Genomic DNA, 17,251 nt, shown 5'->3' with positions numbered 1-17,251 from the left:
TAAAACCTGTTTTTTTCCAGGTCAAATTGACTTGAATGCTTATAAATCAAAAATTCTACAATGATCAGCATTCTGTGTGATCAGTTTACAGTTGTGAACATTTTACACTACCAGTGTAAAATGGCCTACCAGATGCCATCTGATCACCCAAAAACGGGCTACACACACACACACACACACGCACACACACACCACTCAAAAACATGGCATAATTTATTGTGAATACATCTCTTATGCTTTTTATTATATTTAATTTATAAACAATAAACCTCATGAAATTATGCCATGTTTTTGAGTAAAATAAGCAGAAATTATTAAATATTATTTTGGATAGCCACTGGCTGGTGTATGTCAAATATCCCCAGGTAGACCCCAGGTCTGCAGAAGGGTTAAAAAGTTTTATAGTTTATATTGGTTGTCTGTTTTAACACACTGCATTTAAAACTAGATTTGTGAAGTTCGTCTTGACAAACTTTGATGTTGGTGTTGCAGATGCAAGTAATTGCAAAGACCGGTGCTTTTTGGAGGCGAGTGGACATAAGGGTCAGTGTTACTTTTGGAGGCAAGTGGACAAAGATAGGCTGCCAAAACATTTGGATGCAAGTGGAGACGAGCACGTGATGTCATCCAAATACTCCTGAGGAAGTTCCCCTCATTGTGCTGAGTATTTTGAAATATCACATGCCCATGTTGTGCAATTTTTTTTTTCATGTGACATCACGTGACATCACGTGACATCATCAGAATGCACATGAGGAAGTTCCCCTCATTGTTATAAGTGTTTTGATATGTCACATGTCCATTTTGTAAAAAGTTTTTTGATTTTGCATATTTTGGGGGCGGGGCTGTGGGACAACCGAAAGGCCAGTCGGTACACCAATTTAAACCTTTGTTCAGAGTATCACCCTAAAGGAGCTGGTCGAGTTTGGTGTAGATAGTTCAAAAGCTTGCTGAGTTATAAACCTCCAAAGTTTATAATGGGAGTCTATGGGAAAAAAGGCAAATTTGAGACCCGGTACCGGAAGTACTGGTACTCGGATCGCTTAGAAAAGTCATATCAACAAACTTCAAACCAGGGTCTACAAAGTATCCGGATTTGGTGCATGTGGCTCGAAAGCCCTAGGCTGCATTAAATTTTATAAATTTTTGTCTAAGCTTAAATAGGAAAACAGAATGTTGGCTTCTACAAAGCAACATAAAAATAATAATCATCCAAGTAAAGTCATGTTCTGACTCCTCTATGAAACCTCAGTACACAAGCAGCTCTAACATTTAAATATACTGTTCCAGTCCGTGAGCTTAGCAATTTAAAGGAAAACTAGAAGATACCATAGTTTACATCTGAAAGCAGGTAATACTGTAGAAGTCATGTTTGTAAAGGTTTGGAACACACCTGATATTCACCTTACCTGCCCTAGGAGACACCATACCTGCCTATAAACAAACAGCTTCTTTCTGTTGTGTGTCTGAGGGTTTCTACCTTCAGGTTGATCTTCAGGAGGTGAAATGTTGCTCAGTGTGTTAAAAGGACTGATTGACTCACACCTTCTGCTCTTCCACTGATGAAGACCTTTTTAAAGTCGACTTTGTTGTGAGATTATCTCCAAAAGGTAATAGGATGAGGATAGGAGAAAATGGAGTTGTAGGATTCATGGATCCCCTCGACCTTGACTTAAAACTAAAATACAGCCTCAAGAGTCAAGTCAAGTCAAGAAGCTTTTTATTGTCATTACAACCATATATAGCTGTTGCAGTATGAGACAACGAAATGAGACATGCACTTGGGAAATGAGACAACGTTTCTCCAGGATCATGGTACTACATAAAACAAAGACAGGGCTAAGGACTTGTAAGTAGTCTTAACCACATAAAGTGCAACTGTGCAACCTGGTGCAAACAGTGCAGGACAAGACAAACAAGACAGACAAGACAGTGCAGGACAAAAGACAGTGTAGACAAAAAAAAAGACAATACAAAAAGTACAAAAAAACATGTCATTGTTTATAGCTGTTTGTGTATTGTATTTGTTTTTTTTTTGTCGCCTCTTTGTCAGGTCGTCATTGTAAATGAGAACTGGTTCTCAACTGACTCACCTGGTTAAATAAAGAAAGTATATATATATATACATTTAAAGGGCAATTTAGAAATGACTCATTTAACGCTCCTTGATTCACAATGTTTTGAAACTATTAGGATATGACTTCCTGGCACAAATCACAGAGCGTGCCTTGAAAGGTTGGAAAAGGGTCAACCACAATATTGCGTGTACCACGCCGTGCCTTGGAAATTGATGGAAAAAGAGTATATAAGCTTTCCTCATTGTAGGAAAGGTGTGCATTCTACTACAGGCAAGCTTATGCTTAGTTACTGTACTACATTTGTATTGCTTAAGTATTGTGCATCAGAGAACAAACACAGGCTGATACTTGGAGAGTATTTCTTGGTTTCTTATTATTTTGCATTTGAATTACTTTTACTTATGCTAGAACTATTTGATTATTTGAAGGTGATTTTATTTGTAATTTTATTTTATTTTCTTTACATATATTACATACACTTATTTGAATTACACTGCTTTAAATAAAAACAAGGCCTCCCATTGTGAAGACCCTGAAAAGACGAGAAGGTCTAAGTCTGACTCCTTCATCTAAAGTTCAAACAATAGATTAGGTAGAAGAACTTGAAGAGGATCCTTTGAAGACGCTGAGGTTTCGAAGGACAACCCACTCCAAGGTAAGACCAGTCTTGATTTATACTGTCTGCTGTGATAGCAGCTTACTCGTGCATAACATAGGACGCACTCCTTAATGCGTCTGTCAAAGATTTGTTCAGGCAGGCCAGGAACATTTTTCACTAAGGGACACGCAGGTCGGTACAATTACTTTAACTTTGTTGAGGGTTTTGTGTCATTGTCTTGCTACATAATGAGGTTGTTCTGACTTAATTTACCTGCTACCTTCTTGAGCTCCATTATCAGTAAAGATTAGCAAGTCTGTTACAGAATCAGCCATACAAGCCCTAGTATACAAGCATGACACCACACCACTGTCCTCCATGCTCCATACCATCTTCTGGCCTCTATATTTGTGTCCTGTATCTTCTTTGAACAGTTGATTTGTGAGACCTCTGTGGACCTTGTTGGTGATGTCACTGACTGTTGTTTTTCTCTAGCCCTAACTCTAAGCCTAACCCATTATATTGTATATTTTATAAATTCATTTGAATAATTTCAGCTGTTACCAAAAAAGCAAATGGTTACTTGGCAAAGAAGCATCTCTTCAACAGTAATGTAGTTGTACAGTAATGTGATCTCCCCATCAAATGATGCCTAAATAACAGATTAAGTTTCTTCACAAAGGCTACTATTGTTAATGTCTATAAACAGAAGCTTAGTCATTATCCTGAACTAGACAGATGGACACAAGCTTGCCTGGTCTTCCAGTTTGTCTGACAAACATATGCGGTAGACAAGACTAAATCAAGAAATGTACAGTACACAGGGGGTCAAAAGCCAAAACCAGAGAAGCTCCGTCTTACCTCAAAGATATTCTCACTCCTCACACTGCACCTCGCTTCCTGAGATCTACAGCACTGCTCCACTGGTCCCACAATCTGTCAGGGTAAGAGGCAGGTACACATCAAGACTCTTCTCTGTTCTGCACCGAGGTGGTGGAATGAACTTCCCCTAGATGTCCGAACAGCTAAGTCACCTACATCATCCTGAAACACTAAAACTAGCTCTTATCTATCTTTCTAAGTCTGTAAGCTAGTGAACCAGTGTTAATGTATTATAGATAGAGACTTTTGTACGTCGTTCTGGATAAGGACGTCTGCTAAATGACAAAAGGTATCAAATACAAAATACTTTAAAGCACATTTGTAAATGGTTATAAAAAAGGTGTGTGTTTTGTTCAGTAAACATCTCAATTTCTAAATAGAATTTTCTGTCAACTATTTCATGTCAGGCTTTTCAACGGTGAACACATAATAAAGGATTAGTAATAGTTGGTCCACCACTGATGTCATCTAACACCCTCTTGTGTCAGTCAGCTCTGGTCTTCATCAGCATTCATTTAAAGACTTTGATAGGAAGGAATTAGTGTTGTGTCTGTGCTGAACTCAGAGTTTACGATGACCCATTACTTCCTCAGGAGCTCTCGGCTGCATTGTTATAAACTGTTGTAGAAAGGACATTATTTACATTTACACTATTTACTGTAGAGTGTCACCCAAATGAGGATGAGGTTCACTTCTGAGTCTGGTTCCTCTCAAGGTTTCTTCCTCATATCATCTCAGGGAGTTTTTCCTTGTCACTATTACCTCCGGCTTGCTCAGTATGGATAGTGATAGATATACAGATTTTTAAAATTCATTTTAAACTTTAATTATATGTATTCATTTATTTATTTGTATCCTTATTTTTTCTTATTCTTATAATATATTTATTCTTTTTCTCTCTCTTCTGTTTCTATACTTTTGTAAAGCTGCTTTGAGACAATGGGAATTGTTAAAAGTGCAATACAAATAAATTGAATTTGAAATTTGACAGGCTCCTTAATCTTTTCCCTACTGAAGACCTCTTCTGCACTTGTTTTCCTTGACGTTCAACATATGCTTTCCAACCCACAGGGGAGAAAATGTCCGAGACCTTCCGTCACCACTCTCCAGGATCTTAGATCATCACTTGTTCTTCCCATCACCCTCTCTGCCCTGCCTGATATAACTTACAACTACCCCACCCCCTTTCACTGAATCCTCTCTAGTGCATGATCCTAACTACTAAATTAAAAAAAAAAACTCAGTTCAGAACCACAGTGTGATATCCATTCATAATTTAATGGCAAAGATGCATACAGGTGAGGTTTTTTTCAGCATAAATTACATAAAAAATACAACTTCTAATAAAGCAACAGGATGTACAAACACAAAGTGCAAAAATAATCATCTTAGTAACACAAACATTCAGGAACACTGAAGACGGACCAGCAGTTACTGTGTTATGTTTTGCTGCTAATGAAGTTCTTGACTCTAAGTGATGCACGCTGGTTTTTGGAGGCAGAGCCGGGGTAACACACACACACACACACACACACACACACGATGTTATCACATGCAGCAATGAAACAAGGCATTCAGGAAACAAGGCACATTTCATGTTGTAAAGACACATCATCTCTACCACTTCCTCTTAATTAAATATGCATGCCTATGCAAATCAGACACAGCCCAAGTCCATGTCCAGTCATTTACAGTAATCACTCCTATTAACATTTATCTAGCACAACATCTGTAGCCTGTTTATCAGTTCATCAATTTTTGATTGATTTGTTTTATTGCAGGGAAACCTTTAAGGACCACCAAGTAGAAAGAACCCGTTCTTTAGAACCCTTTTTTTCTAAAAATAAAGCATAGATAATGTCCTGTACCGAAAGGTTCACTATGATCACATGGTTATACTTGATTATTATTACAACAATAACTATTAGCATATTATTTATCTGCCCATATTTTGTGATCTCCACAGACCAGCTGGGCAACAGACCACATTTTGAACACCTTGTACAACCTGCAGAGCAACTATGATTTTGTTCATCTCTAATATCAGAATCCTTAAAGGTTACCATGTTAAAGGTTCCTTTACTCAATGAACACTGTGAGGAACCGTATTCTTTAAAGGTTTGATGAATAACATATTTAAGCAGATCATAGCCTGTTTTTTAGAGATTACAAGCTGACATTGGCAGACACTTGTAATGAAGTTAGCATCAGATGGACGTTGGAAATTATGTTCCCACTTCCACACTGCTGTGTGTTCTGGCCCGTGGTTTTAGAAATGTAAATATTATAAAATATAAATTACAAACCCTGTGTATTATATATCTTTAAAGATAAATATCTAAACCTAACCCTAGCATCTTGAGAAGAATGTGAAGTATCTACAGGACACCAGGATGCAAAAAAAAGAACTAATCTAAAATTAGAATAATGTGACACTCCACTGTTCACTTGATTTCCTGTTGTTTCTGTTCCAGCGCTCTCTGAGCTTCGGCCGGCTTCAACACGTAGTCCTTATACATGGAGTACACCACACCTGCAATGACACCACAGGACTGAAACCCACATTGTAATAAATACTCCTAAATTCTCCTACACTGTAATCTGATGACACGTAGCAGCACTACATGGATTGTGTAGCTCTTAATAAATCACTTCCTTATGGTAAAACAAACAGGTTCATCTCATGATTTCATCAGTTACCCAGAAGTGATGACAATACTTTACTAATCACTTGTCAACAGTGTGAGGAGGAAACAGTGTGGGTGTGTTACCGTAAAACACACAATGCATAATACACAACTTTCTCCAGAGGTTAACTTCATTTTACACCAAAGCATTTTTTTATTTCATTTATTTATTTATTACTTTTTTAAAGAAATAACTGATATGAAGCACTGACATTGGAGACTCCTTCCATAAATGTTAAATAATAGTTTAACAGAAAACTGCAGCACGTTTATAATAAAACCTTCTGACCAATCAGAATCCAGAATACGACCTCAGTGTTAACTAAATAATAATGGCGATAGTAATGATAATAATTACAATCATAAAAAAATTAAAAACAATAACAACAATAACAATAACAATAATAATAATTATTATTAGTACAATAATTACAATAATAATTAAAGCGGCAAGCAGCATTTCCCGGGTTCAAGCGTTTAAGGCCTTTGGGGAGTTTAAGGCCTTAAAGGATTTTCACATACACAAAGTGACCCGCAAGTTACAGAGGGTGCCACAATATATGTCATGTCATGCTACATATGTCATGCTATAGAGGGTGCCACAATATATGTCATGTGAAGTACTCACCTGTCCAGTTTTCCCTAAAATAAACAAAGTCATATCCATAAAGTGAAGAAACACAAGCATCCAGATGCAGAACGAGTGACCCACATGTCACATACACAAAGTGACCGAATTCTTAAGATTCTGAGACTTTGCCTTACGACTCAGCACAAAATTTTAAAAAGGGCTGTTTTTAGTGATTTTTCTGTTATAGCGCCACCATGTGGCCAATCGCTGTGGTTTTTGCGGAGACCTCAGTTTGACCTCTTTCACATGTGTCCCAAGTTTGGTGTTGATAGCTCATTTAGTTCTTGAGTTATTGACATTTTAGTAAAACTGGCTTCTCACAGTCTGAACGTTTTGGGGCCCCGTAAGGACCCAGAATCAAAATTTCGACTTTTTTTCGATAATTATTGACATTGAGACTCCAGAGAATATTACTGCATTGGATTGGTCTCGACTGGATTGGGATCTTTTCAGATCCCTACCATTGGACATCTCCTGTCAATCTTCATTATCCTGTGTGACATCACAGTCCAAACACAGTTCTAGAATCAGTGCTCTCAGTGTTCTAGAATTAGTGCTCTCCTCCAAGCACATTCAGCTTCAATTAGAGGGCTCTATTGTTGTTCATTCGGTTTTAGTATGTCAGACTGTTCATGTATCCCAATTTCTTAGTTATTTTGTATATGTGACTTGCGGGTCACTTTGTGTACGTGACATGCGGGTCACTTTGTGTATGTGACTTGCCGGTCACTTTGTGTATGTGACTTGAGGGTCACTTTGTGTATGTGACTTGAGGGTCACTTTGTGTATGTGACTTGCGGGTCACTCGTTCTGCATCTGGATGCTTGTGTTTCTTCACTTTATGGATATGACTTTGTTTATTTTAGGGAAAAGTGGACAGGTGAGTACTTCACATGACATATATTGTGGCACCCTCTGTAGCATGACATATGTAGCATGACATGACATATATTGTGGCACCCTCTGTAACTTGCGGGACACTTTGTGTATGTGAAAATCCTTTAAGGCCTTAAACTCTTGAACACAGGAAATGCTTTAATTATTTTTTATTTTTTTTAACATTAATGTATTATTAATTATCATTATTATTATTTACGGCTTACGATATTCATCTACACAATAACGACAGTTAATAAAACACGTCACTTGTTATTTAAGGATGTTTCTGCACTTCAATGCAGCTCATATTGTACTGGAACATGAAGTTGTCTACGTCACGGCACGTGCAGCACGCCACAGTGTACATGCCTAGTCATTATTACCTAAGAAAAAAATAATTAAATAAATAAATAAATAAATAAATAAAACCCTCAGATTCTTTTGAATAATGTGTAGTATTGTTAAAATAAATATGTCCTAATATTATTTAAGTCATTATAATGTTTGCTCCCATCCTGGGACATGGTGCTGTTACACATAAAATAAAAACTTTAATTAAACTCAGATACATACAATATAAATTCAATAAAACCGCTTAGTGACATAGCAAATGCTTATAACTGTAAAAACAATGTAAATGAGATGTTTTGAAAACAGGCAAGAGTGGCCTTTGTTGGGTTAGGGTTACGGTTGTTGCCTTTTTGGACTCCTTTATCATTTGTAATGTTGCTCCCATTTAAAACAGTTCAGCACAAGCCCAGCCATATTTAGGGTCATGATTGAGGACAATGTCCCGTCCAGAGACAAGCTGTTTCGTGTTGAGCTTTTGTTCAAACCGACCATTGAAAATACCCTCTCTAATGAATATGTTTTTTTTTTCATTGGTTGTTGCATTAAATCTTATCCATATACAATAGTGCTATATTCAGATTGGCTATGGTGTAGCTTCTTTTTTTGATTGGCTGATAAGTGTTAGGCTCAACTAAGAACTCCAGCTGAGACGTGCTTGATTCCCGCCCAGGTTCCATAGAGACAGCGGTGCAGACTGATACATTTTGGGCGCTGCGGCTTAATAAATATATGATAAATAGTCAAAAAGTTTTTCTGCGTGAGAAATACGATGTGTGGCGGGAGAGCGTGAGAAAAGACCCAAATGAGTGACTGTCACTCTCAATGTGTGACACTTGATAGCCCTGTTATTAGTAGTTTAGAAATGTGAAGATAATTCATTAAAACAGAGAAAGTCAACAGCTAACGATGTAATCTAACTCCTCCATAATGACAGTAAATTAAAAACACCACTTAGGATTAAACGTGCAGGAACTGACGGCACAATGATGGCGGTTCCTAACATACTGGACCATGCAGATCCCTGTGGTCTTATCAACGGCACGTAGTTTGTCTCTGTGTTTGTAGGTGTGTTTAATAACCAGAACATATTTTATAGTATTGTAGATCATTTTTGCTTTTCATTTTTTACATTACATACATACATACATAAATCTTCAAGTCATGTCAAAACAACTGTTTTAATCTTTAAGGTGGTGCTGGTGGTATGTGTGTGTTAATTTATAGAAGACCCTGAGCGTTACTACTACCCCAGCCTGATGAACAAGCAAGTAATCTAAATCAGCTGAATGCAGCTGCACACCTCTCCACACTTCTCCTGGTTCTGTTTCACTCCTGGCTGTCTCAATAAAAATGTTAAAAATGTTCTATAACATGGTCCAAATAACTGATTGAAAATACACTAATATTACAACAGCACTAAACTTCTTCAACATACAAAAATGTATGTATAATTGTTATATCATGGTTATATAATATCACACACAGTGTCAGAAATAATTGGAATATGTTCCATATCAACTTCTTAATAACGGCAGTAAATAGAAAATTAAACTTACTGTTAAAGCTGTTTAAAACTGTTTAAATCTTATGTGTGTATGTGTGTGTGTGTGTGTGTGTGTATACACAATGATATATCACATCACTAGAATTAAATTTTAGATCATAAATCATAAATAGACTTAAAAGTATGGGTGCCAATACTTATTATGAACCCATTGGAAGGGTCACACAGTGTTTATGAAGACTTTGTGATAAAAACTGTGATTAGCCAGATGTTTAACACATTGGGATTTTTACTGTATTATTAAAGTTCTTCTTTCATTGTTGTGGTGTCTCACATTCCTCACTGGATAATAAAAGCGGAAATGGATTCAAGCTGGAAAAAATGTCTAAGAACTGTCTCCTGGCAGAACAAGCTCTAACAAATGATACAACACTGCAGTTATATAATGTTTGTTTAAAAATAAACATTAAGTAATCTTGGGTCTGCTCTTGAACGATTGTCACCCGATTATTAATTAGAGGTGTGTGTGTGTGTGTGTGTGTGGGTGTGTGTCACACTGATTTGGCTCACTTTTCTGAGCATTAGATAGCACAGTAATAGAAGTAGATAGAACCCACTGACCTTCTGATGCTAAAAACACAGCCTCAACACACCTACAGGGCGCCGGTGTAAATTGGGCTACTGTTGGTCGAAGAAGTAGAGGAGGGAGGAGAGTGCACAGACAGAGAGAAGAGGAAAGGAAAGAGTGTAGGACTGAGAATAGGAACTCTGAATGTTGGTAATATGACAGGGAAAGGTAGAGAGCTGGCTGATATGATGGAGAGAAGGAAGGTGGATATACTGTGTGTACAGGAGACCAAGTGGAAAGGTAACAAGGCTCGTAGTATACGTAGGAGCAGGATTCAAGCTGTTTTATTATGGTGTGGATAGTAAGAGAAATGGGGTAGGTGTGGTGCTGAAGGAGGAGTTTGTGAGGAATGTTCTGGAGGTGAAGAGAGTGTCAGACAGGGTGATGAGTCTGAAGTTAGAGATTGAAGGGGTGATGTTGAATGTTGTTAGTGGTTATGCCCCACAGGTCGGTTGTGAGTTAGAGGAGAAAGAGAGATTCTGGTGTGAATTAGATGAGGTGATTGAGAGTATTCCCACGGTGAGAGAGTGGTGATAGGAGCGGATTTTAATGGACATGTTGGTGAGGGGAACACATGTGATGAGGAGGTGATGGGCAAGTTTGGAGTTAAGGAAAGGAACCTTGAAGGACAGATGGTAGTAGACTTTGCTAAGAGGATGGACATGGCTGTGGTTAACACTTATTTTATAAGTTCGGAGGAACATAGAGTGACTTACAAGAGTGGAGGTAGGAGAACACAGGTAGACTACATCCTTTGTAGAAGAGGCAATCTGAAAGAGATTAGTGACTGTAAAGTGGTAGTGGGAGAGAGTGTAGCCAGACAGCATAGGATGGTGGTGTGTAGGATGACTCTGATGGTCTGTAAGAGGAAGAGGTCAAAGATAGAGAAGAAAACTAAGTGGTGGAAGCTGAAAAAGGAGGAATGTTGTGAGGAATTTAGACTGAAGTTGAGGCAGGCTCTGGGTGGTCAGGTAGTGCTGCCAGATGACTGGGAAACTACAGAAGAAGTGATCAGGGAGACAGGGAGAAAGGTGCTGGGGGTGTCATCTGGAAGGAGGAAAGAAGATAAGGAGACTTGGTGGTGGAATGAGGAAGTTCAGGATAGTATCCAGAGGAAGAGATTAGCCAAGAAGAAGTGGGATATGGACAGGACTGAAGAGAATAGACAGGAATACAAGGAGTTACAGCACAGAGTGAAGAGGGAGGTGTCTAAGGCCAAGCAGAAAGCATATTATGAGTTGTACACTAGGTTAGACACTAGAGAAGGAGAGAAGGACTTGTACAGGTTAGCTAGACAGAGGGATCGAGATGGGAAGGATGTGCAGCAAGTTAGAATTATTAAGGATAGAGATGGAAGGGTGCTCACAAGTGAGGAGAGTGTACAGAGGAGTGAGGAAAATGAGAGGGAAAAAAGAGTAGAAGGGGTGAATTCTGTAGAACAGGAAGTAGATACGATTAGAAAGGATGAAGTCAGGAAGGCTTTGAAGAGGATGAAAAGTGGAAAGGCAGTTGGTCCTGACGACATCCCGGTAGAGGTCTGGAAGTGTCTAGGAGAGGCAGCAGTGGAATTTTTAACTAGTTTGTTCAACAGGGTTTTAGAAAGTGAGAGGATGCTTAGGAATGGAGAAGGAGTGTGTTAGTGCCAATCTTTGAAGCTGTGGGAAAGAGTAGTGGAAGCTAGGTTAAGGAAGGTGGTGGAAATTTGTGAGCAGCAGTATGGCTTCATGCCGAGAAAGAGCACAACAGATGCAATTTTTGCTCTGAGAATGTTGATGGAGAAGTATAGGGATGGTCAGAGGGAGTTGCACTGTGTGTTTATAGACTTAGAAAAAGCGTATGACAGGGTGCCAAGAGAAGAGATGTTGTACTGTATGAGGAAGTCAGGAGTAGAAGAGAAGTATGTCAAGGTGGTGCAGGACATGTATGAGAGGAGCAGGACAGTGGTGAGGTGTGCTGTAGGTCAGACAGAGGAGTTCAAAGTGGAGGTGGGACTGCATCAGGGATCGGCTCTGAGCCCCTTTCTGTTTGCTATAATGATAGACCAGTTGTCAGAGGAGGTCAGACAGGAGTCTCCTTGGACGTTGATGTTTGCAGATGACGTTGATGTTTGCAGATGATCTGTAGCAAGAGCAGGGAGCAGGTGGAGGAAAACCTGGAGAGGTGGAGGTTTGCGCTGGAGAGAAGAGGAATGAAAGTCAGTCGTAGTACATGTGTGTGAATGAAAGGGAGGGAAGTGGAACAGTAAGGTTACAGGGTGAAGAGGTGAAGAAGGTACAGGAGTCAACAGTCCAGAGTAATGGAGAGAGTGGGAAAGCGGTAAAGAAGCAAGTGCAGGCAGGTTGGAATGGGTGGAGAAAGGTGTCAAGAGTTCTGTGTGATAGGAAAATATCAGCAAGAATCAAGGGGAAGGTGTACAGGACAGTGGTGAGACCGGCCATGCTGTATGGTTTAGAGACAGTGTCACTGAAGAAGAGACAGGAGTCAGAGCTAGAGGTAGCCGAACTGAAGATGTTGAGGTTCTCTTTGGGAGTGACGAGATTGGACAGGATTAGGAACGAGTACATCAGAGGAACAGCTCATGTTGGACGTTTGGGAGACAAAGTTCGGGAGGCCAGATTAAGATGGTTTGGACATGTTCAGAGGAGGGAGAGTGAGTATATTGATAGGAGAATGTTGGACATGGAGCTGCCAGGCAGGAGGCAAAGAGGAAGGCCAAAGAGGAGGTATATGGATGTAATTAATGAGGATATGAAGCTAGTGGGTGAAAGTGTTGAGGATGCAGAAGATAGGGAGAGGTGGAGAGAGATGATTTGCTGTGGCGACCCCTGAAGGGAAACGCCGAAAGACGAAGAAGACTGTTAAAATAAATATGTCCTAATACTATTTAAGTCATTATAATGTTTGCTCCCATCCTTGGACATGGTGCTGTTACACATAAAATAAAAACTTTAATTAAACTCAGATACATACAATATGAATTCAATAAAACAGCTTAGTGACATAGCAAATGCTTATAACTGTAAAAACAATGTAAATGAGATGTTTTGAAAACAGGCAAGAGTGGCCTTTGTTGGGTTAGGGTTACGGTTGTTTTCTTTTTGGACTTCTTTATCATTTGTAACGTTGCTCCCATATAAAACAGTTCAGCACAAACCCAGCCACTTTTAGGGTCATGACTGAGGACAATGTCCCATCCAGAGACAAGCTGTTTCGTGTTGAGCTTTTGTTCAAACCGACCATCGAAAATACCCTCTCTAATGAAGTTTTTTTTCATTGGTTGTTGTGTTAAATCTTACCCAGATACAATAGTGCTATTTTCTGATTGGCTATGGTGTAGCCTCTTTTTTTGATTGGCTGATACGTTTCAGGCTCGACTAAGAACTCCAGCTGAGACGCGCTTGATTCCTGCCCGGTTCCATAGAGACAGCGGTGCGGACAGATACATTTTGGGCGCTGCGGCTTAATAAATATATGATAAATAGTCAAAAAGTTTTTCTGCGTGAGAAATAGGATGTGTGGCAGGAGAGCGTGAGAAAAGATCCAGTGACTGTCACTCTCAGTGCATGACACTTGATAGCCCTGTTATTAGCAGTTTAGAAATGTGAAGATAATTCATTAAAACAGAGAAAGTTAACAGCTAATGATATAATCTAACTCCTCCATAATGACAGTAAATTAAACACACCACGTAGGATTAAATGTGCAGGAACTGACGGCACACTGATGGCAGTTCCTAACATACTGGACCATGCAGATCCCTGTCGTCTTGTCAAGGAACGTACACTTTGTCTTGGTGTTTGTAGTGTGTTTAATAACCAGAACATATTTTATAGTATTGTAGATCATTTTTCCTTTTCATTTTTAACATTACATACATACATAAATCTTCAAGTCATGTCTAAACAACTGTTTTAATCTGTTTAAATCTTTAAGGTGGTGCTGGTGGTACTGTATGTGTCTGTTACATTTACTGTACATTTACATTTACAGCATGTGACAGATGCCCTTATCCAGAGCGACGTACATAAGTGCTTAAATCTCTAACATTGAATACATTAATGCTGGATCACTAAGTTACATACTTAAGATACCATGAGTTTAAAACATTTGTTCAAAGTTACAATGAAAAAGTGTCAAAGGTGTTTTTTTTTTTTTTTAATGCAAAAGATAAGGAAATAAGTGCTAGTTGAAGTGTTTCCTGAATAAGTAGGTCTTCAGGTCTTCAGGTGTTAATTTATAGAAGACCCTGAGCGTTACTACCCCAGCCCGATGCACAAGCAAGTAATCTAGAAGCAAAAAATTGCTTACCTTTTAATGGTGTCTACCTTTTTTCATGCAGCTTGTCCTAAATCAGCTGAACGCAGCTGCACACCTCACCACACTTCTCCTGGTTCTGTCTCACTCCTGGCTGTGCCACTAAAAATGTTAATAACATTCTATAACATGTTCCAAATACGACTTAAATGTCTAAGAACTGGTTGGGTGTGTGTGTGTGTGTGTGTGTGTGTGTGTGTGTGTGTGTGTGTGTGTGGTGTATGTCACACTGATTTGGCTCACTTTTCTGACCATTAGATAGCACAGTGATAGAAGTAGATAGAACCCACTGACCTTCTGATACTAAAAACACAACCTCAACACACATTCTTGTAATTTTATTAGTTTAGATTCTCAATAAAATCCCAAAATAACAAACTTTTATAATTTGATTTAATTCAATTGATTTGTTTGACACTTTTAACAATTCACATTGTGTCAAAGCAGCTTTACAGAAGTATAAAAACAAAAGGGAAAACATTCAAGTTTAAAATTAAGTTATTATTTATCTCTAATGTTTATCCCTAATGATCGAGCCTGAGGTGATGGTGGTGAGGAAAAAGTCCCTGAGATGATATGAGGAAGAAACCTTTAGAGGAACCATACTCAGAAGTGAACCTCATCCTCATTTGGTGACACTCGACAGGAAATGATGTACTGTATATATATGTATATATATATATATATATATATAGATATATACACACACACATATATATATATACACATATATACATACACACACACACATATATATATATATATATACATATATATATATATCAGTGTTTACAGTTAACAATGCCATCATGTAGGTAACAAACAAAGTACACCTTAAAGAAGTCCACAAGGAAATTAGAATGTAACTGGCCTCAACTAAACTAACCATAACCACGTCAGATGTGAGTCACCAGTTTAATAAGATTGAAGATTATGTGAAGGACATCAGACAGTGGATGCTCACTAACTTCCTCCTGCTTAACTCTGACACACAGAAGTCGTACCAGGACCATAGACATGCAGAAGTAAGCTTTCTGATTACAGAGTAACTCTGGATGGTGTTTCTATTACATCATGTGCAGCAGTAAAAGACCTCGGTGTGATTATTGATACCAGTCTCTCATTTGAAGCTCACATATATAATACCACAAGGGTAGCCTTCTTTTATCTCAGAAATATTACTAAGATAAGAAATATGATGTCATTACATGATGCAGAAACACTAGTTCATGCATTTGTTACCTCTAGGTTGGATTATTGTAATGCTTTACTGTCTGGATGTTCCAGTAGGAGTATAAACAATAAACCTGTGATGCTGTGCCTAATTCTCTAATCCAATTAAAACACACCATTCTGTACTCATATTAGAGAAGAGGGATGTTTCACATCTCACTGTATCCAAGTGATTCCTGCCCAAGTTGCCCTGAAAAAAAAAAAAAAACAGAATCATGTTAAGATATTTTTGCCTGCCTTTGTTCAGAATGATAAACAAACAAATAAATGAACACTCCACTTCATTACCAGTGACATTATTGCATTACTGATATTTATTGTTCTGAAGAGTTTAAGGAACTTGGCATGTATAAATTCTAGACACCCCTGTCACAAAGGCAGGTTTTTGTGAGATCTTGACAACATTTTCCACCCTCAGTGTGCAATTCTATAACTTTTAAGTGAAAAACAATCCAAAACTTGTAGGAACAATAGGAAAACTATTTACGATAACCTGCGCACACTCTTTTATAATTGGGGGCATGACATTATTCAAGATGGACCAATCACATTTTTAGTCTCGTGTCAAATTTATTTAGTCATGGGCCTTTAGACAGGAAAACACAGAAGAGAGGCCAGGGTAGAGTTTCATTGCTGTGAACTAAAGGAATTTCACATTTCAGAAGGACAATAACCCAAAGTTCACAAAAGAAGATAGGTGTTTGTGAAAGAGTAAGCTACAATAAATGAGTCCAGACCAAGATCAGACTAAACATCTGTGTGGACTAGTGTTAATTTCGTCACCTATTTTTAATTTAGTCTTAGTCTAAGTCTTGTGCCAAATGTCCTTGTTAGTTTTAGTCATATTTAGTCATTCACATATCTTTTTTGTTAGTCTTAGTTTTAGTTGACTAAAAGTCTCGTCATTTTAGTCTAGTTTTAGTCAAAAGAAAACTCAAGGTATCTTAGTCAAGTTTTAGTCGACTAAAAATCTTTTAATTTTAGTCTAGTTTTAGTCAAAAAATTGTAGCTTGACCACATCTAGAATCTATTGTAAGAATAAATACAACAAGGCCTCATTAAATGCAATAATATCAGGAACACAAGTGTTATAGTGGAAATAAATGCTTTTAAGCCTAATTATTCATTTTGATTATGATGTGATTGTGACAGAGGCATGGGAAGAGGTTTCAGGTTGGGGGTGCTGAGTTTTTTCTGTCACCACTTTTGAATAAGAAACAATATCAAGGTTATAAAACTTGTCAAAACTCAGCGAATCACAAAAGTATCAGTGAGAAGTTGAGAACACTTGTTTAAACAGTGCATACACTCGAACTTGACCGTACATCACATTTTTACTTTATTCATACTGCTTTTAATCGTAACGCAAAGACCGGTCATCGGGACATAAGCTGTCATATACAATAAAAGAGCCTGCGCAAAAGAGCCTGTTCCAGTGAACACTGTTGGGGCCATAAGCTGGAAGT

This window comes from Tachysurus vachellii, chromosome 7, assembly GCF_030014155.1.
Source record: "Tachysurus vachellii isolate PV-2020 chromosome 7, HZAU_Pvac_v1, whole genome shotgun sequence".
Taxonomy (NCBI): domain Eukaryota; kingdom Metazoa; phylum Chordata; class Actinopteri; order Siluriformes; family Bagridae; genus Tachysurus; species Tachysurus vachellii.
Note: the sequence above shows the minus strand (reverse complement) of the source record.